At 42.5% G+C, this 22,434-nt stretch overlaps 1 protein-coding gene across 3 annotated transcripts in view; it reads left to right on the forward strand.

Moving 5' to 3' along the window:
• LOC122573552 (zeta-sarcoglycan) overlaps positions 1-22,434 on the forward strand; it is a 218,391-nt gene that overhangs the window by 94,318 nt on the left and 101,639 nt on the right. The window lies entirely within an intron of this gene.

Genomic DNA, 22,434 nt, shown 5'->3' on the forward strand with positions numbered 1-22,434 from the left:
CATATATAAAAGCAAAAAGTGTATTAAAATTAATTCCCTAACAGTTTTTCAATTGTCTGATGGAATTAAACGTAGCTTTGTGCAATGGATTAACGATGGAAATCCGTGGTGGAAATAAAGCCGCGAGTATTGTCTTTTTTTCTGTTTTCAAATTACGTTATATGTATAATTAAATAGATTACATTACGAATTAAATTTTAAGCCGTAAATGAGAGAAAATCCGAGAAAATTGAGTCCTGGCAATATTATTTTACCCGGTTGTACTATATCGCGTTTTAAGAATCCTACTCCCGGCCCGATCCGTGACACTCTTCACCGGCGAATAACGAAGTAAACGTGATAACAGTGCTACTACCGAAGAAGTCACGCCGCGTAATTATTCGCAAGTCTCTGTGCGTGAGAGAATTGCCCGCACGATCGTTAAGGGTAATCGACTGTTTGCAGTAAAGCAGCGCGCGAATCTTGATAACGTCCTCCCGTATATAGCGAATAGCCTCGTAGACCGATACTTTCTCGTAACCTGAAATTATTATTCGGTACGTCAGGAAATTGAATGAAAGTGTCTGCAATTTCGAGCGTACGTGAATGAAATGCGTCGTGTAGCGCGAACATAGAAAGGGAGGGACGGAGAAAGGAATAGGGTTCCTGCAACTTAACCGAATTGCAGGTAAACTGGCTACGAGCGTAAAGCAGTTACATCCGTTCGAATAGTATATCATTTCGTGACATTTCTAAACGTATCTGGGCACCGGTTGTCTTAGATCGCACTATGGTCGAATGTCCTTTTTTCGATATATCGCACGACATTTATCGTCAGCTGTCGAATTTGAACTCATTCGAGACCGCGGTTTAACTTAAAAAATCATCTTCAGGAATCAACGTTTCGCAATTATATCGGTCCTTGTGGTTGATGGAGTTTCTCTTTTTCTTTATCTTGGAACCATTACCACTTTTGAATTTCACATATTTCCTGCAATACTTACTTGTTCTTTATTTTTCGACTGCTTTTTCACTGATAATTAAAACGAACTTTTTCACGTGGAAAGATCATACAGAATTCATCAACAGTTTCGTATAACTTAACAATCTCGTGAAGCGAGAGTTTGTATTTGGAGGATTTGGAAATTAATAAGAATTAAAGGAAATTCACAACGTGGAAAACTTGTCTGTAAAGCTAACATCGTTTGACATCATGACCGTAACTACTTGGTTGCCGTTGTACTTAGCTGCTATTCAAATTATCGCTAATTATACGAAGAATTATGATTATGCGAGATTATACATAGTTTAGCATGTGAATGTGCAAGCGTCTCTTACACGAGATATTTGTATGCCGCAGTACATAGGCACGTTCTTTCATTAACATGCCCAGAACAAGCTCAAAAGATGCAATCGAAAGCTTTAAATAACAAGCGTACGATCAACATTAAACTGGATTTCGCTAACCCACTTATCTAAATTTAATCTTAGCGTAACCTGTAATTTACCCCGACCACGCATCACCATAACTTCCAACTGATACTTACACAAAAACTCGCGACTCCGACACACTGCACGTTCCTTTCTTCCTTCGCAGTTCCATGGTTCACCCTTCACGTTCGTTCACCATATCCAAACTCGTTGGAATCATTCACCCCTCCGACTCGTTTCGACGAACGCTCTTTCCATCCGAGTACGAATCATGCGGTTTGGCGAGTGGCTACGATAACGTTGAACGGTAATTAACGCATATAATCGAGCCAACGTTTCATTCATTCTTCTCGGCTTGTATGCCTGTATGCATACCTAAACACGTATACATTTGCGGTTCGATCGATCTCGATCATGAGTGTCGCGTGGTCACGTCACGTTACAACCGGTCTCTTTTGTGTACAATGAGCTGTCGATATTGACCCGCATTCAGAGGGAGGAAAATCAGAGAGGATTTAGTTCCAATGTAGATGTGCGATGTGACGTCGCGTTATTCGACAGCTTTAAGCTCGATGCAGATGGGCGATAGAACGCCGTTGCGATTACGCAGTGAAGTTGTTATGGTATTCGGCTGCTTTATATTTCTGATAGCGAGGTTGTATGCACGGGTACACTGCATTATTAAAAATATAAATCTGGTGAAATGTGTATAGCGTCATTGTCGTGAGATCTTAACTACGTCGTATTACTCGTCTGCAATGGGCCTTAGGCTTGGTGCACAGGGGATGATGGTACAGCGTCGTGACTTTACATCGGTGATTCTATGCCTCTTCGATAGGTTCACATCCCGATTCCATGTCGTCGAGATATTAAAAATATCACTTCGCCAAGTTGCACGGTATCGCCGTAATCGCAAGATTACAACAACGTTATGTAGCCCATCTACAACGAACTGTATATTTCCAATTGCGTGATGTCGTAACCGTATGCATTGCATTAAGCTTTTACATCAGAGAAACGGTTAAATCGCGAATGATCGAATCGCGAATTGCACAGCTAGTGGCGGCCGTGTTGCGATCCGGATGTCGTGCAGATAGCATGCATTAAGGGGCCGCGTAATCTTGGCATCGGATGAAACGAGAGAATAATGTCGTCGCTCAGTAAGTACCGGCTAAAGGGCTTGCTCGTAATTACTGTAAAAACGATATGATTATAGGAGAAGGCTGGCATGCCGCGTAATTGCATTACCCGCTCCGTGATCGCCAACTCTGCCGGCTTTTCGACACATGCGCAGCTTGACCCTACACCTACGCATGAAATAATCGTCCGGTGGTACACGCGCCTCTCTGCTACCCTTCTTTTCCATCGCTGTACTTGCACGTGTGTATATATAGATATACGGATATACTGTATATACGTGTGCATATACAGATACGTGTTCATGTGTATGTACACGGGCATTAAAGCCACCAAGCGCTTGGTGGTGGCCGGCGGGTGCCGGGGGATAGCGATTTGTAGCTGCGCCGGAGTTATGGCCAATAAACTACGCACGCGAATATAACGGGTCGAGTACGCGGAGAGAAAAAGAGAGGGGAGTATATACGGAACGTGAGGCGGGGGGTTGGAGAGAATGAACCGAGGACTCTCCCTCTTTCTCTGTCTTTTGTACGATATGACGACTAAGGGTGAAAGAGGACGAGGATTACGGCCGAGCCGCAATAAATGAATATTTAATCTATCTTCTTGCGTGGATGTAACTAATTTGAAGGCATCGCGCGAGAACGGTCGGCCTCTTAAGCGGCGTACTAAATCTCGAAAGTTCGTACCCTCGAAGGGTTGCTGCCAGGGACGTACTCGACGCTAGTGTCGTCGTCGATCAACGTTTCCTCGGTGCTGCTCTGGTGGGAACATTCATTCGTATTCCGTCTGGCGGTCTGCTGCGCGGTCGTTTACTATGAAACTCGGGCCTTGCCCGGTTTCTATTGTTCTTTTCGATCATATTCAGCGGCGGTGCATTGTCCTTAAACTTGGTATTAATTATCGTGTCGTTAACCGGATACATTGTCCGAGTTAACCTGCTTCGTTTCTGAATAAATAAAGTTGCAGACGGAAACAATGGCGGAACAATAGAGGGAGATATCGTTTTTTATGACGACCAGGAGAGATACGCCGCGCAGTTTCTGTTCCTTTCGCGCGGAGATTTCCAGCGCTGGTGGAATTTCGCGGAAAAATCTTTGCGATGCAGACTCGACGTCGGGACGAAAAAGAGTAACAATTAACGAAGGAAAAAGAAGGAGAGAAAGAAAAGATGGAAGTAACAGAGAAGAAGAGTGGAACATCTTTATCAACGTTCGTATATTAATTCGTCGAGGTGCATGTAACGAACGAGGGATAGAACGCGAGAGGATAGAATTGCTTTAGCAAATATTCACAATCGTTAAATTTCCTGGAATAACTCGGTACGTGTTAATAGAAAGGGAAGCTTATCTTTTTCCGGGCGGTCATTAACGAGTCTCGTCGCATCTGACGCTTGAACGGTTGCCCGACGAGCTTGATGACAAAAAAAGTAAAATAAAATAATATTCCCCTTAATGGCGCTTAAGTAAAACGCTGGTCAGTCCAAACGAATTGCACCTTGCCCTCTGCCCCTTCGTTCGTTCCCGGAAAGTATTTGCACCGGTGGCGAGGGAAAGAGAGGGAGAGGGAAAGAGAGAGAGAGAGAGTCGTAAATTCTATCGCTCCGGAAAGAAGACCATATTGAACTAGACCAGGCAACGAGTTTCTCGCTCGATAATGAATTTCACTTAATAATCATAATCTTTGCCCGTAAACGTGAACTCCGCGATCCGTGCCTAATCAAAATGTCTCGTGAACCGAGATATGATATTCCGTCCTCCTAAAAATATTCTTTCACCATTCAAAGAAACGAGTCGAGAAATTGAGAAACGCAAATATGTCTTTGGCTATTGCGGTTATTTTATAGAATCACTGTGCCGTGGTAATTGGAAAGTTTCCTGGCCCGTTCCGCAAGAACCTTCTTGGCAAAGAGAGGAACTGAATACGATATCGCGTAATTATTGTGCGGTTTCGGACGTGGAAACTGCACTGGTTTCTTCCTTTGAAGGCTGCCGGAAGTAATCAGAATCTTGAACATGGTTTGTCTAATAACTCGTGCGCCAAAAGGCACGGGACTGGCTGCTGCTTCATTAAGCCTCTCGAAAACTTGCCAGTTGATTAAGACGGATGCTATGCTTGCGTGGATTATGTTGTTTGGAGCCATTGGACAGCAACTGGGAACGTTTCGTACGATGGGACGTGGTTAGAAGTATTACTAGTCTTACGTACCAGTTTTACGTAGTTTTAAATAGTTTTACTAATTCGATATATCAAGATGTTCTACTGATAGACGTGGTAACAACCTTGTTTGTACGTATTAATTTGGATCTTCTGTGAAATCTGATTACCATAGACCGTTTGTTATTCTTACAATAATTTTATATCAATGGCTTTATTGTGAGGAAGAGTTTTGTAATTAGATATTTTTTCTTTTAATTTGCTTCTCCTCCATTGCAACATCCGTCGCTACTGTTAGTTTACGTCAGTCATTCCCTTTTCCCCGTAATACGCTTGACCGTATACGCGACGGGGAAATTAAAAGGTTAATATAGAGACTTGCAAAAGCGTAAAGCTTATGAATTTTCTACTATGACACAACAGAGCTCCCGGTTACAAGCTTTTGAATTCTGTTTTATAGAATTTTAGTAAAGACGGGGAGAAGAGCGACGTATTTCAGAACAGGCCGTCTCGTTCGGATGGCGAAAACCTGAATAGGTTCTTTTGCTTCGGATAATACTTCAAAAACATATTCTGATATTAACAGAAAGGAGTAACAAAGCCTTGTTTGTTAATGAATTTTGATTTTTCTTAAAAATCTAACGAAAAGTCATTTGTCTAAATATAATCGGACGATGAAGATTCCTCGATCAGCGTAATTCTTAAGCATTATTCGAAGTGTTTTTCTCTTAAGGGACAGGAGCTATTCGTCTTCCGAAGGAAACCGAAGTTTTCTTCGCCACGTTCCCCCATACCACCCAACTCTCTATTCTGTTTTCTCCCGACTGCTTTTCATTGCTCCGACACGATCGGTGTTTTTTCCCGTGCAAATCCCACTGTAGAGAAAGAAGTGGCAGTGGCAGAGTAAAATTTTATTGACCTACGAACCTGAAGACGGCATCGCGGCTGTAGAGACGAAAGAAAAGGATACTTAGGCGATTGAAAGCTCGCTGTGAAACGAACAGGCGAGTCTCAATATTATGCATTATGTATAGGCCTATGCAACGGCACTTGCACTTTGGCACGCAAACCACCTTCATGTACAGGCGATCTGCAATTTCGCAACACAAACTTGCGATCTTTTCAATCTCTGATCGGGCCGATTTTAAGGAAATATCACTCTTATCTGTTTTGTGTCGAGGCTAACCAAATATATTGCTTGCCATCGACTTCAATCAAATCAATTTTAAACTTTAATACTTGCAAATATGAATGAAGGCTACGAACGAAGAATACGATAAGTCACTTTTTCCGTGTTTTACGGGAAAGCAATTTTTGAACTCAATACGTATATTCGTATATGTATGTGTGTGTATATATATATATATTTCGCATGTAATATAATTTTCTTTTTAGAGAAATGAAAGGAGCACATAAAAAAGAATGTTGAGAATTATGGATCTTAATAGCCGAAATAATGGTATAGGAATACTAAATTTACACTTGGAATTAATATTAGAATAATTACGTATTTATTTGATGGACGATTTCTAAGATATTCATCGATACACACTTGCACGCGTCTCAGCACTTTCTTCCATACCCGATTGTTAACCGACTGAACAGTTTACATTCATCTGTTTTCGAGACGCCGCACACACACATACTGCCACACATATACTTTTACATACAAGTATCTCTACTACGCATCTAACGCAGTCCAGCACACAAAATTATACATATCTCAACAAAAAAGTAGAAGGTTCTTAAGTAGAAAAAGTATTATATTCTGCAAATTCGAAATCTGCATGGCACGAGTTATGTCGCCTTTCATAGTTAACGAGTTAATCTAGATAGAATTTCAGTTGCTTCCTATATGCTGAACTTTCGAAAATTTGTTTTAAGCTGCGCGTATTCTCACGAGAAATTGATACTACACGTATGTATGTATTTTCATTTTAATCCAAACAACGTGCAACCCGTTCTCGCATCTAAATATTCGCTCGACATAAAGTTTCCATCTACAATTGTTCTATTTATAGATTATTCCAATATATTTCCAGTTCCAGCATGAGCTGCATGCATGGTATTGATGGTGCACCAGTCTCCTTTCACTATGTAGCGTAATTGATTTCCGTGAAAAGAAATGCCGTGTTGCCTGCACGGTAGCTTGCTCCCTATGAAATTCAAATTCGCCGTGCGCTTAATTTTCCCGGCATTTTCGAGTAGAATAATCAACATTTTCAGAAGCACTATGCAAAGTAGCTCACTCGTAATCTCGTGGCGCGCGAAATTCGCTCGGTCTTGAGCGATACAAGAATGGAACACGATTCCGGGGTTACGCGTTTTCATATTTTTTTATCTCTTTCTTTCTCTACCTGTTCCTCTCTTTGCATTTCGTTTCATTTCTTTCTTTCACCGTTGAATTCAGTTTCGTCAGTTATGAAAGATTCCCTCGCTGAATCGGTCGCGTTTTCACGCGTCTTCGGGAGTTGTGCCGGCACAGAGGTATATCCTGCAGGAGAATTCTTGACGGTCGAAGAACAACGCGTGCCCCTCCCGAGGGAGAGAAAGTTTCTACTAAGTACGGTTAAATAAATCAACGGCGCATTGCGTGCAAGCGTTAAAATGAGTTTTTAATTTAAACGTATCCCGGCGCAAATACGTAATTTCCATGATTTAGCGGTGTTCTTCTTTTTTCTTCCCTTTCTTTTCTTTTCTCCTCCCCTACGTTCTTTTTTCCTTTATCCCGCTGAATAAAATTAAAAACGAATCTTTACACAAGCAGAACGAGCCGTCGCTCGTCCAGGATATTTAGGATAATGGAAAACGGGCACCGGCTAGGTGTTACATTCATAGATGATTACTTAAAACTTTCAGGTGATTACTCTTGCAACATGTTCATACCGTTGTAATGTTCCACTTCAACTACTAGCTATTTTCATTTCGCGGTAAATACAAACGGAGAAAGAGCTATTGAAATGGACGAGCAAACAAAAACCGTTTGAAAAGTGGTAAAATTATTTGTGCCATCGAAGACAGCTTCTACGGCATTGCTCGACGAAATTCTCCTCTTCTTCGTCCGAAGATGAAATAAAAACGTGGAGTGAACCCCAAACACACTCCGCGTAAACGAACACGATGTGTCCCAACTTGTCACCGTGACACGGAGAAAACTCTACAAAGGCCGCGTTAACGGGTGGTCGGAAACACAGTTCGCTTGTAAGCCAATCGTTCTACTTCCGTATAACCGTAGCCGCGTAGGAAAAGAAGAAATAAAACGGGCACGTGTCCAGCCGGCAACTGTAATTTGCAGTTACATGGAGATCGAACAATAGTTGGAGCAGTGGCCATGCATGGATTTCTAACGGTCTAACGCGGCACCGAAACGCGAAATGTTAAGCTATTTCTCCGACTGATTTCAATTTCAAATTAACGCGTTCCCCATGCAAATTAACGCGGATCGTTGCTGCGTCAATATTCATCGCCGACCGTAAGCGGGTTAGGGATTTTTCTCCGCGCTCAACGACCCTATAACCTCTCGCCAATCGTTTGTGCCCTATCTTTTCGATTTTCTATCTCTGTGTTTCACGCGGAACACACGATCGGTCACCAGCTTCAACGAAATATTATATCGTCTGAAGTTGTGCTTGCGAAGTAAGCCGGCGATTCGCGCGACCGGCTTAATTACCATCGAGATTGACTCGAGACAACTGTAATTAAGAGGAACCTTGGGCTTTGAGGTCTTAGTAGTCAGGTCGGAGGAGGACGAATAGACGGTCGAATCGAGCCGGTACGATGACGAGAACGAGATGATAGAGGAGGAGTTGAAAGGGTGGAAACACGGGATGGTTAGAGGGAAGAAGATGGAACCGCAAAGACGGATACCAAGAGAGTACAGAGAGATCCGCTGACTTATTTGCATGTAATGGCTCGAGTCTGACTCGATAACGAGATCCATCGTTGATCGTCCCATGATCGGAGCTTCAAATTCACCAGCTTTTATTTCGGTCACTTAGTTTTGTTCTTCGTTATTGATATGAATTTTCATGTACTTATATTCGAAATAGAATTAGCCAACGTGTTATTAATAGAATTATGCGAATTAACCTTTGTGGGTAAGGCATAGAACTTGGCATTATATTTTGAATTTGACTTCTTTATTCCCTATTTTATTTATTATATACGATTATCTGACGATTAGCGCGTTTGGATGATTCTATCTAACGATAGAGGATCAGCGAGAGTCTAAGATCAAGAACGATTCATTATGGTGACCAATTGCATTTAAACCAGCGCGCTTTTCATCCCGGATGTCGAGATCTCCAGGACCAAATCCGATTTAACCTTTTTGCGATTTTCATCCTCTCCCTCTCCTTCCGACTTGCTCCATCGTTTAAAACACGCGCTTACAAAAAAAAGCGAAGAAGTTAAAAAGCCGAAGAAGCTGACCGGGGTAAAAGAGAAACGGAAATCTGCATGAAGTAAAGGCTTTAAGTGGGTCTAGAACGAAATTCATCGCGGGAATCGAGAGGTAAAGAAAAAGAGAGGGCGAACGAGGCGATGGTTGAACTCAAAGAAATTCCTGATTCTCCCAGAGGAAGAACACACGGCTTCTGACTTTTTGATTTACCATCCACCATTCTCCGTCGTGCTTTCCTCTAATCGTGTTTCCGCGCCTTTTTGTTTTATCCCTGCCTTTTCGTTCTTTTCTCCCTCTCATCCTCGTCGCCTTCGACTTTCTTCGAGTTGATTCTACTAGCTCGTAGTTTTCGTGTGGAACGTGACGTCGTCGGTTTACGAGGTAGGGAAACAGAATGGCAGACGTTGAAACATTTCTCACGAATAAGGAAATAATTAGATCGTTCGAGTTCTTTCCCTCGGTGTCTTAATTTGCCTTTTTGGTCGGTACACTCGTGTTCTGGGGACGGCGAATGCATCGAGTTGTATCTTTGCTCGATATTGTATCGTAATTTCGACGAGGAACGAATCGGTGCAAATGAGAAGCTATTTATCATCAATGTAGCTCCTTCGATTTTTAGGCCAAACTGTCCCTTTAAACAATAATATCAGAGGAAAGTTATGAGAAATATCGAAGTCTAATACCCAAGTCTTAATGGTAAATATCTAAATTCTACGTCAGAAAATAATATCCTAGCCAGTTTCTATCGATACACTTGCTAAGTATAGTTTCTTTCAATCGATGTTATGTCTTTTACTGAGCACCGATATCAAACAAACATAGCTCGAAACAAGGATAGAACAGACAAAGTATTCGAACTTCAAATAAGCTGATCCAATAACCCGAGCTATACCTCTGACCTCCTATGCGTTCCACGAGCCTACCAACGCCGGTACCCAATATTTCACCCTCATTTTTCTCTCGGATGCAGACGACAAAAATCAATACCCGAAATCCAGGAAAACAAATAAAATAAACAAAGAAAGCGAAAAAGAGAAAAAAATAAAAAATAATCAACCATAAAAAAGAGAGGAAGAGAAACAAAAAAGTTCTACGATATTCCCATTGAAACCAATTAACCTCATGGCTGACTTTTTTTAGTCGGTGGGGGAAAATGCGCGTTGTTGGCAAGAGACGTATAGCTTACCGTTCAGCTGTTGCGAAACGTGCCCGCGTTCAGGACGAGGATAGCGCCTCTAGAAATTCCCGATAACCCAGAATCGAGCATGACGACGCGGCTTGCTCGTAATAGATGCGCCCAACCCCATCGAAGTATCCAAGTATCGCGTGTACAGCCGCAACCGGAGGCGACGCATTTATGTGGCCTGTATGCGCCCGAGATCGTCGCCGTGACTCGTTCGTGCTCCTCGTTTTCCCGACGATCGCAGCTGCATCGTTTCGCGCTGCTAATCAAGCCTGATAGACGACGCTCGTATTTCATAATATCGAAATTGTCCCCGGGAAATAGTCGGGGAGTTTGCATCCGGAGGTTGCACGCGAGCTCGCGCGTTAATGCGTTTTCTAAACGACCCTGGACGATCGTAAAAATTCTGGTATAATACTCCGACGACGTTGTTTCCGAAGATTCCTTTGGGCGAGGGTTCAGAAAATCTGTATCGTCGAGGGATTTAAAGTCGAGGGGTAAATACTGGAAGGGACGGCGTAATCAACGTAATTGGCGGGCGGCGTAATTGGGATTTATCTGTTGGAATCCCTGCTTCCATGGTTGGTGCGTGAGTTTATAGCTTTTCCTTTCTGGAAATAATAGAGTAAGGATGAGTCGTGCATATGGTAATCAGTGAAATACGGTGGCGCCGGATGGTGCCTCACAGTTTGTACGAAATATCCTATCCCCTAAATCGAGAATCTATAATATTCGAAAACCATCATTTAGCTGCAGGAGCGTCGAAACGAAACGATCACGAGAATGGAGGAAGTAGAATTTCGTAACGAGCGGACGAGTAGTACGCGCGAGGTATTCGAGGAATGCTCGTAGAGGGGTTGCCGCGTTATCATGGTGCGCGCATGATTCGCGGTTCGAACGCATTCATAACGGAGTCGATCATCGCGGACTGTATAAATTTCGTCGTCATTAGCCGCATGCATTATATATTCAGAGCGAGCGACCGTTTCGACGTCGTAATTCATCAGCGCGTATCATGGGCACATTGTCGACCATAATTCATTCGTATCTTGGCCCCGTACAAACTGTATGCTCGTGTCTCGTTACTTTGAAGATGCTACGAGGACTGTTTCTTCCACGCGTATTCGATCTTTTTTATTAATTTCCTGCTTTCCTTGTACTCTCGAAGGATAGACTAGAAATCGTTTGCAAATACATATAAAAAAACGATCTTTCTAGGAAAAAAATCGGTAATTTTCGAATGCGTCGCGTCGTCTGTAACTTTGGGAAAATATCGCCGTTCGTATTCCATAGGGGATCGTGTCTTGACACATTTTGTATTCAATGGAGCCTCCCGACGGAAATTTCATTCGATATTTATCAACACGTTAGGCGCCTTCGCTCTATTGGGTGGCACGAGTTATCAAAGATAAATTAATTTGTTACCTCCGTAGCTTGATTAGAAGGGTGGAACTGAATCGCGTACAGACAGCTCGGTAAGCCCCGATGCTACGTGCCAGCATGGCGATATAATCATTTTGTGCCGCGTTTCCGTTCTCCACCAGTCGTTCCTTCTCTCCCCCACTGCTAGCGTGCTAGCGCAGCGCAGCCGTTTCATCAACCACGGAAAGAGAGCACTAGACGTTTGGACGTGGATCATCCATCAATTGCGTCTGCGTATCGAATCGTCAATTCGCCGCTGTATGCCTTTCTCTCTCTTTTTCTCTGTTGTCCTATCGTTAACTGGCAAAACCGTGAGCGGGTAGGCGTGATCCGTATGACGAGGGAAAAAACGAAAAAAAAAAAAAGAAAAAAAGGATACGTATTAGATCCGGTTCAAGTTTGTATCCATTACGCGTTCGCCGCTCTTTCTCTCGTTATCGCGATGGATTCGTACATAGACACATAGAAATTGGTTCGGATTGCATGAAACGTGTCTAATAGAAATTAAAGGATTGTTGTGCCCTCTGTTGGATCAGAATTTCTTTTTCTTTCTCCGCGAAGATGCAAATCGAGTAAAGATCTTGACCGCTTAATTATTATCTTAATTATACGAGTATCGATGATTAAATTCACCACTTTAAATTAAATTAATTTGTTTCTAAATTTCCAAAAATTCCGTTAGTTTCCTGCAAGATATATCTTCCATCTTGTGACCATCGTGGTGACCGTATCTTCGCTTAAAAGATTGGACCAGGGTGCTGAGTTTGGCTCACAAAGTAGCCGTCAACAAGGTCGAAGATTGCGAGGAGCTCGCTTGAAGCGAAATTTGTTAGTAGGGGGAACGAGCAAATCCAAAGCGACGAAAAAAAGTCGCGTAGCCATAATCCGTGATGTTTAACGAGTGCATCGTAGAAGAGGATGGCGACTCTTCATAGAAAGCGGCTCCGTGTCACGTAGTCAATAGCCTCTAGGACGCCGGTGGCACGTGACAGCGTCAACGTGTCAACCCCTTTATGCTATATTGCCAGGCATTATGCTACTATATTATCGAACCTCCCTACAACTACAGTTACACGTGCCGTATTTCGGTGCAGTTCTCACGAACTTGGTGCACGCGTGTATACGTGCACCATGCCCGGATTTCGACCCAAGCCGGAAACGCGTCACAGCCACACGGACCGATACGTATCTGCCAGCGGTATCGAAAACGATCGCTATCTCAACCGTGTTCTCTGTTCACTTTACTCGAGCGTTGCACCCTTTGACGTTTCTCCAAGGAAGCGACGCGGAACACGTGGATTTTAGAATTTCATCTTTCTTACCCGTACAAAATACGACAGGCCCCGATGATGAAAGATTGATTAATCATCGTGAACTTTGATACTGGAAATATCGATATCGGAGTTTAGAAAAATTACAGAATAAGTAGTAAATTAGCATCCTTGCACTGCTTATATCTTTTAGGAACAGATTTCCATAAGAGAATGTCTTATAAACTGCTTAAAAATTTCGGATGCTGAACAGATTTATCGAATTTTTATAGAATTAATCCTGTTATACTCCTGAAATTACCGCAACAATAAACAAAGGACTTAATTATTTTAAACAGCTTTATTATAAAATTAAAAGGAACGTTTTCGCGTATGAACAACTCTTTATATTGTATGTTTGTACAATATATTTATCTCCAAATATTTAAGAAATTCTGTAATAATGGAAAACATAATTGGATTGAGAATGAATCAAAAATTGTAACAGGGTCGAGCAATCCATATGACCTATAAGTTCTTTATTCCAACCTTTCGCTGTATAAGCTTACACGCTCTTCCCCTTCCATGAAGGGAAAACAAGAAATAATAAGAGAGTAAATAAGAATTGAAGAAAATTGCAGTACGCCGCTCCACCCCTGCAGTTTCTCAAACTGAATACAAACATTTGAGTAGCTGCGATGTTCATGAGTCCGCCGAATTTATTTGGATTTACAGGGCCAAACGACAATGTTGGCATCGAGGTGACATACGGCACGGCCACAATCGAGCGTGTATCGTGATAACAAAGCGACAACTGTATTAATTGAAGCGCTTAACCTTTTTTTCTCAATTATTCACGATACAATCGCGTTAGGTAGCTTGCGTGACGAGAGGGCCGCAAATGCTTCGCACGCGTGAAACCCGCTAAAATATGTAGCCGCGCCGTAATGAAGGTATGTTTAATAAATAGCCGTCCGGAATCGCACCGCTTTCACGGCGTTTCATGCGTTTCACAGGTGCCAGCGTTCATATATGCTTGCAATAACACGCGTTCCGCCAGTGTATACGTGAATCTACGCTCACATTCCTCTTCGACTTGTACGTGTACACAGGTTGAGCGTATGTGAGGTAAAAAACTTGGCTATTAGCGAGAAGGTGCGTACGAGCGGGACAATAAAGTTGCCGGGTTGATGCTTTCGAAACCATTTTCGCGGATAGAAATTTGGAAGAGAACACGTGACCCTTGAAGGTTGACCCGTGTACGTTGGACGTAGAATATGTTGAGTGAAAGACCACGCAGAGTAACAGATGTCACTCAGAGTGCAGTGTAACGATCTTTTGTGTTACTGATATTGATTTAGTAGATAGTCTCGTATGAAAGACCGACGCACAATCCATCAAGAACGAGTAAACTCGTTGTTTCAAGTTCCACACAAAACAGTTAATATATTCTTTCCGTCATATGAACTTTTTCGAACAAGTCGTTCCTTCATTTCACACGATACAGTTATTACGATCGAAATTGCAAACAAATCTGTGTTCCAAGTGAATTTCAAATTTTCATTCCGACGCGTCTCAGGGATTGGTCTGGTGGCATGTTTCACGGTGTGACATTCGTAACAGTATCCCTTGTCGATCGTTTCGACGAGAACGTTGCGCAGAGAGAAAAGGGAAGATTCATCTCTTTCAAGCAATTTCTTGTCGGTTACAGTACTTTTACGATTCTCGTGCGGCTGTTTTTCCCCAGGCCCGCGGTCCTATTAAAGCGACACAGCATCCTCTCTCATCTATGGAGTACAGCCATTGCTCGCATACATTAAAAATGAATGTCCTTTTCCAGCGTAGCCGGCGGAAAGTAGGCAATGAAGTTTCGCGCATGAGCGGGCTCTAATAAAGCAGGTATCAGGTTGGATAGGCCGCGATGAGAATAGTCTCTCTTTTTCCATCTTCTCCTCTCTGCTAGTTTAGTTGGTAGACATGGTTCGGCTGTTTGCCCCGCGTAAATGGTTTTCCCGCCAACATTATTGTAAGCGGCGTAACGAGAGTGACCGATAAAAATATCGATTCGAATTTAATCCGCGGGAAGGTTACGCTCGGTCGAGCGGAAAATCGGGAAACGCTTCTCCCGCTGGTTTTCCGGCTCCCTCTTATCCATCCCCCGAACCTCGGAGGAACTCGCACGAACGTAAACGTTTCGGCTTCCATTCGGAATCAGATCGATCATGGAAATTCACCGACCATTTTGCTGGCGTTAATTAAGGGAAAAATTGGCTGGCGTCAAGTTTTTTCATGTTGCACCGCGTCCATCCATTTAACTCGATAGTATGTAATACTGTAGATTGTTGATTGTTATAGATTGAATTATAGGGAGAATGAATATTTTTCTGTTTGGTTAATACACGTCGAACTGGAATATCGCGCAAAGGACCCCACTACACGTTAATATATTCCCAAATATTTATCCCGCGATATTTACCAGCAGCCAATTGTTATCCCACTCCACCAGTCAACAATTCATTGTGTTGCACACAACCATGCCACATAGCTCGCTGCTACTCGGAAACCAGTCGCGTCCTTGTCGTCAAAGTCTTGGTAAACACTTAGCACGGTTTCCTTCAGAAATCTTCGCCGGTGCCATAGCGGAAGACTGTCAAACTACCAAGGGATTGATGCTATCCTCGCAGCAGGTAAACGCCACCCTGATAATTTTTCAGAGCGTTTGCCCCATATTTTTGAGGTGGAACGCAGATGCCGGGTAAAGAATTTTTTTCTTTTTCACCACGTGGCAAGGGACATCGTACATAGGAAGATGTAGGGAAGTCTGATGGTTCCGAGGCAGAAAAGAGAGAGAGAGAGAGGATACGACGTTGGAATACGAAAGAAAAATCTGTATTGAGAAAAGGGGTGGCAGCCCGCGGCTCCTGATATCAGATATGTATGACATCGTCCTACCAACACGTTTCAGATTCGGATCGTCGGTGTATCGGATTGAGCGGAGCATCCGTGCGTGATTACCAAGTTCCCTCGGGCTTTCCTGATATCCATGCACGCCAACTGATGACCCTGAATGCACTTCGAGCTTCGATGTTAGTTAACCAGATTTACTATGTTTCTTAGCTTAGATTCACAGTGTTTTCTATGAAGATTTTTTTCCAGTATAATTAATCAAATTTCAGATATAGTATATAATTGAAGCGATCATTATTATACCACTTGCAGGATTAATAAAATATAGGAGGGAACTTGTGTGTGATGATCTTGTTCATTTTTTTGAAGTTATAAGAAGGTCCATATTTTGTATTATTCCATTAACTATATATTACTGTACTGGTAAAAATAATTAACTACCATGAACAATTTGAATTAATGAATCAAGCAAATTGGAATTATTTTAATCAGCGTATACAAAAGTCGAAGTATCACTTCGCATACAACTTTTCTCGATACCGTATAATTATCATCATTGGCAGACTTTAATCTTCGTCGTAGAGAACATTCTCAGAGCTTGCAGCGTACAGCCGATCGTTGATCGCTTTTAATAAGCTTTCGCTTTATCTCTGTATGGATCCACTATCACGAATCTACGGAGCTCAACTTCTTGAAATTACACTTTGCTCACACGCGATACACACAGGCCGATGACAGAGGATAAAGATTCCAGCTTTCGTTCTTCCCTTCGATCTACGCGGTTTGGAAACGTCGATTCTCTCGCAGAACGATATATCATCTACGAATCTTTATTTCGGTGTACGCGCAATTTCCCGTATGATTTGTGTGATCGAATAAAAAGCCACCCCGTAAACTATAGTTGTCCTCATATATACCGAAGTTTCCGGAGCGTCGCTGGCACTCAGCACCAGTAGCGAACACGTGGTGAATCTAGAGCAAAGAAGAACGTTAATCTTCGTTTCGAAAGAAATGTTCGTAAGAAGTATTCGAGTTTTTCGCGCTGATATATACGACACCGACGATACACCGGTTCCGAAACCAGCGATGAAACGGTCTCCTCTTGTACCGTACTACCGAGAAAAAGTCAAATAGCAACATTAAAACAATGGATCGAGTTTGTCGTCGACCGGTAGTTACTTCTATATCAGGCAAACTATACTACGTAAGTACATAGTACAACATCATGCAGTATAGTATCAACAGTCAAAGACAAAGTTTTTAAAAAGGTTCTTTCGAGAGAAACTAAATGCAACGTGCAATGTCTCGTAAACGACTAATACCATTTTCCATTGCCGTTAAAATGGTCGGCAAGAAGAAAGAAATACGCGCAACAGAGTGATTAGTCGTCGAACAAGGTGCGTGTCTGAGAGACATGAATTCTGCAAGGTTGAATAATGGGCTGGAACTTTGACACCATCGAGCTCGATTTGAAAGTAACATAGGTAAAAGAAAAAGCAAGACACACGTGCTTAGACGAGTTGAATTAAAAGGACAGGAGAGAGTAAGGAAAATAACAATGCAATGTTATAGAAAAGATCGAAAATGGATAGGAGAAAGGGGTGGCTAGAGATCGCGATTCGATCGCATATGAAAAGAGGATGAAGTACATAGAGACTGAGACGTGAAACGAGTCGACCCGTGATTTATATTCATAACTTTAATACGAAGCAAGTTACAGTCACGTCTCCCTGACCCTCTGCCGACCACATAATTTATGTATTTCTCTTATGTCGACCTTCGAGGAAGCGCGACCTACGGTGGTGTCGAAATAGAGTCGAGCCACGGCCTCTCGTGACACGTTGTCGTCGCTTGAATTATCGAAACACGTGCCTGGCTGCTTTACGAGCGTGTAACATGTAATCGGCAGAATGGAGAAACATTGTGCCTGTACTCGGGAGAGATTAGGACTGATATTGAAATGCATTTCCTCTCTTGATTAGTTGTTTCGTTTCTTTTCTTTTTTTTTTTTTTTTGCAGCTCAAAACGATCTGAATGTACGATTTCGTGCTAACTAATGGGTATCGCCATTGTTTCATTCATTAATTTTAATATTACATTTTATTTTTTGAGAACAATCTTATTTCAAAAATATATTTCTAGTATCGCAAAAAGAAACTAGGACATCCGGAAAAAATAAAAATGGAAAAGATTAAAATAAAATTGAGGTCTAAAAAGATCTGTTACAAAAACTATAAAAATGGTAGGTTTTAAATTTTTTGTTTTCGCAATTACTACAAACGTACAGGTGCTTTGAGCGATATCATTGTTGATTTTTGTTGGACTACAAGCATGATTGTATGTATACCTATTTATTTCCATCATATCATTTTAATCCTAACCATTCATACAACCGCCCAGAAATATGTGTTTGGCCATTCTCATTTTATCAGAAATATACAAAATTTAGTTGAAGATTTTTCACTCTAACTTATTGCCATTGTTTCTATCTTGCACGTACATATGCAGATTCTATTACCATAAATAAAAGCATGGTAATTACAGATGGTTGAACTTTGGTTCAGAAAACATTTGAGTATAATGACTCTAAATGCTACGATATATTTAAATGTTCATCATGCTTTGTACTTATTGTATATATTGTATTTATTATGCATTTATTTACGTACTAATTAATTAGGACCAAATATACTCATTACGTGTCATTTAATGACAGTATCGTTTGATACTGATGAATGAACGAACGTAGAAAGTGATAAAAATATATTTAATTAGAAAATCAAAATAAGTGGCAATACTTTCCGTAAGCCATCATAATACTTTAGATAAGAAAACGTAAAAATGCTGTACAAACTACCACCCTTTTTATATCAGAGCGAACAGCCTGAATCAGCTGTTAGTCTATTCCACGCGTTAAGGACACTCCAGCCTGTCGAAGTCTTTCGTAGCCCATACATTGTGCAGCTTATGCACTATAGGAAGAGTGTCGGGGTCTTGGAAGGCATCAAAGACGAAGGAAAGAAGCAACGGCATCGGTTAAAAGGGGCGCGAGTGAGTCTGGACCGTGTATAAAACCTTTATGTTCGAAAGTCTCCTCTACATTCAGCTACAGGCAACTCGAGCCGCTGCCGTTTAATTACGGATTCTAAAGCTCCATCGCCTACTGGAGAAACACAGGCGCGTTTGTTTGTACCGGTCTTACTGCCACTTTTACGACCCACCTTTCGGTGTTTTCGCAATGAAGTCGGTCCTCTGTTCTTCTCTCTAGGTTTCCACCTCGCTGGCCAATGGTGCGATATCGTTTCTCAATGATTCGTCGAGACAGTGGAAATAATAATGCGGAATTATTTCGCGAATGATGCCTCGGTTCGTCGCCTTTTCATTCAGTAATACTAGAGCAAACTGTGTTATTCCGCTACTCTGTATTTTATGAACAGTTTCCAGTGGAAACTGGTGATTCGGATCTTCAGTTATTCACTTCGTTTCTGTTAAAGGAAACAGCAATTCAGAGTGAAATAAATAAATAATTCTACCGAGTAATATTTAACGATCGAAGTCATTTCTCGTTGATGTTCTTCGTGAATTTCTGATCAATTGAATTTCTAATAAACAAATTTAACCGTTTAACATTAGAATCTTATATATTATGTATACTTGCAAGAATCCGTACAATTTTTATACTAAACATTATCAAATAACGAAGTGAAAAATCCAAATAATTAAACGCGAGTCGAGAAGCAACGAAAAAGAAAGTTTTTATACATTCAGACTCCTTCCTCATTGGACGAAAATGAAGTTTAACATGGTTGGTTCGAGTGGCCGCTTTGTACGACGGTTTCGAGCGGTCGTCGTCAGCGGTCGTGTGATAATTGCGAGGTCGTGGGCCGACGACACTCGAGTATACGGTCGCGCGGGCTTACGAGCACTGACGGAATAAGAAGCGGAAAGCTTTTCATCAAATAGGAGGTGCGGAGCGGAGGAGGGAAATTCCGAGTCGCGCTTAAAACGCACGAGCGAAATGTTTAATTTACCCGCCTTACTGCCGGCTAGTCTTGAGCTTCCGTTTCGAGCCGTGAATATTCGCGAAACTCGGCGCTCGTTAAACAGCCAAGCGTAATCGGGCGATTTGTATAACCTTAATGACGGAGCCACCCTCTCAGCCCACCCTTTTACTTTTTCGACTCCCTTCTCTCTTCCTTTCTTTCTTTCTCTCGATACCCCGTGAGACGTTGCATGGCCCAATCCCTCAGCCGCTTCCGTCGATCGAACGACCAAGAACCCGGTCACGGTGGTACTTTATTTTTAATTAACGTAGTTGCCCGTTACCTTGAAGCTTATAATGCAGCCCCGTTCTGCCGGTTTCGGACGAGGTAAAGCATCAAGTAAGAAAGAGAAAAAAAAGTGTGGAAGGTAAGAGGGAAAATCAAGAGAAGGGGGCAGGGAAAGAAAAATTGTTAAGACGTCGACAACGACGCTGGACCGTTTAATCGAAAACTTTACGAGGAATTCAGCGACTTTTTACAAGCGTACGCGCCATAAAACTTCTCCCCCCCCCTCTTCCCCTGTTTTCTTTTCCCATCCTCTTCTTTTCCATTTTTTCTATTTGTTTTTCCTTTCGTCTGATTCGATTCTATTCCGCCTTCTCCCTCCCTCGTCGAAGCTGTAGATTATATAATTGAAGTCGGAGAATAAGGACGAGATGCATATCGATGCATAATGCAGACGAGTCGCGTACAAATTCCCGGCTTCTTTACCTCTGTTTCTCATTCTCCCTCCTCCTTCTTCTTCTATACCTGCTTGGAGAAAAATATACGAACGCCGCGCATAAAATACGAGTCTTTCAATGTCGTCCTCGGGAGTGCTACTTAGCAGATACTGCGGAAGATCAGTGCCTCAAGTTTCGACTATTTCTTTCATTCTTCCATTCTTTCATCCCCTTCTGCCCTGGTTCATCTCGCCGCGCCGGCGTCCTTCTACCAATCGACTTCTCGTTGTTTCTCCGTCTTTTTTCGATCTTTTGCTCGTGTTCGTTTCACCCTTCGACCATCCTGCTCGTCCCCGTTTTCCGGTTGGGCTTTTTCCTCGTTTTCCTTCGGTCGAGCTTTCTTAGTCCTCCGCGTCGTCAGGACGGGGTAACGCAAATGGCAGAGTGAACTTGACTAAAGTTCAATATGCGGACGGTAACAGGGGGCAACGGGGGCGGCGATGGAACTTTTAAGTTTACAAACTCAGTCGAACTCGTTGCCCGACAGTTGGATTGATTTTAATATCGACTTTGTTCTCGAACTCGACTACTGGCCCGCTACTTTCGCGGCTTCTTTCCTTTTTCCGGCGTTCTAGTTCTTCCCCGACCCTTCTTCGTGTCCCATCGTCGCCATGCCAAAGTCGCGGAAGAAGGAGTCTGTTGTTTTATTCCATTCGTATTCGTCGGATATCGAAAGTAATCGCCGGCGAGTATCCACCGTACCTACCATCCACAGAATTTCCTCTTTTTCTGTTTCTCGTAAAAATATTAATCGCGGAACAGAGAACAGCAAGCTTTCTTTCAGCCGACTCGACATCTCTACCAACTCGGTCGTACGAAAGTGACTTTCAATCGGAATTCCACGGGGCCAAAGAGAAGCCGGGCTAACTCAATCTTTTCCCCGCTTTTGCGGCGCAAAGTCGTGTGAACGAATTCCTCGAACGTCGCGACCGAACGTTCGCGACTCAACGAGAGAACTATCGCGGCGGAATTATTTATCACGTTGCTCTCGTTCATGAACGGTCAGAAAGAAATTCGTAAAAACAGAAGAAAAAGGCAGGAGGTCGTTGCGATACCTTTTACCCATCGGAGCTTAATTGAAAACGCGGATGAACGTTAACGGATCGGCTGATCGTTGAACAAAATTCTGCCGGATCCACAGTCAAACACGGCACCATGGTTACACTGATTCTCTCTCGTTGTCGCTTGTCGTCGTTCTTTTAATGCGTTATCGATAGCACGTATCGCCGCTTAATAATTCAATTGTCGGCGTTGTTATTGCATACAGAGAGATTTTCGAAGCATCCGCACAAATATTTTATCCACCCTCGAACCCCGCCCCCTCTTTTCCGTGGACCTTTCGACCAACCCCACGGATTTACTGCGCACGCTCGTTACCGGACGTGAAAAACGCGCACGAATCCCTGTAATTCACGGTGTATCTCGCAGAACTGTCGGGCATCGTTGTCGCAATCACCGTGGATATATCTCCGTAATAGTTTCCAATCGCATGCAATTAATATTTCATTCAGTTAACTCGACATTACTTATTAATTTGATACGCGTCAAATTATTGTCATTTCCGCTGCGTGTATTATTTTAACAAAGTACGGTGAAATTACAATTATCTCCCTTCCGCTACGTTCCCCTCTCTTCCTCCCATCTTCTCCCTTTCTCTCTTTGGTCGCCCGGTGCGATAACGAAGTTCAACGCGAAGCGTATTAACTACTGATCGAACGTTTGCAGGTAGTCGACGTTATTAACTAATGATGCGAACGAGAGATCGCGACAGCTTCGTTTATGGCCGTGCCAGGCATCAGCT

Source organism: Bombus pyrosoma, linkage group LG2, assembly GCF_014825855.1.
Source record: "Bombus pyrosoma isolate SC7728 linkage group LG2, ASM1482585v1, whole genome shotgun sequence".
Lineage (NCBI taxonomy): Eukaryota > Metazoa > Arthropoda > Insecta > Hymenoptera > Apidae > Bombus > Bombus pyrosoma.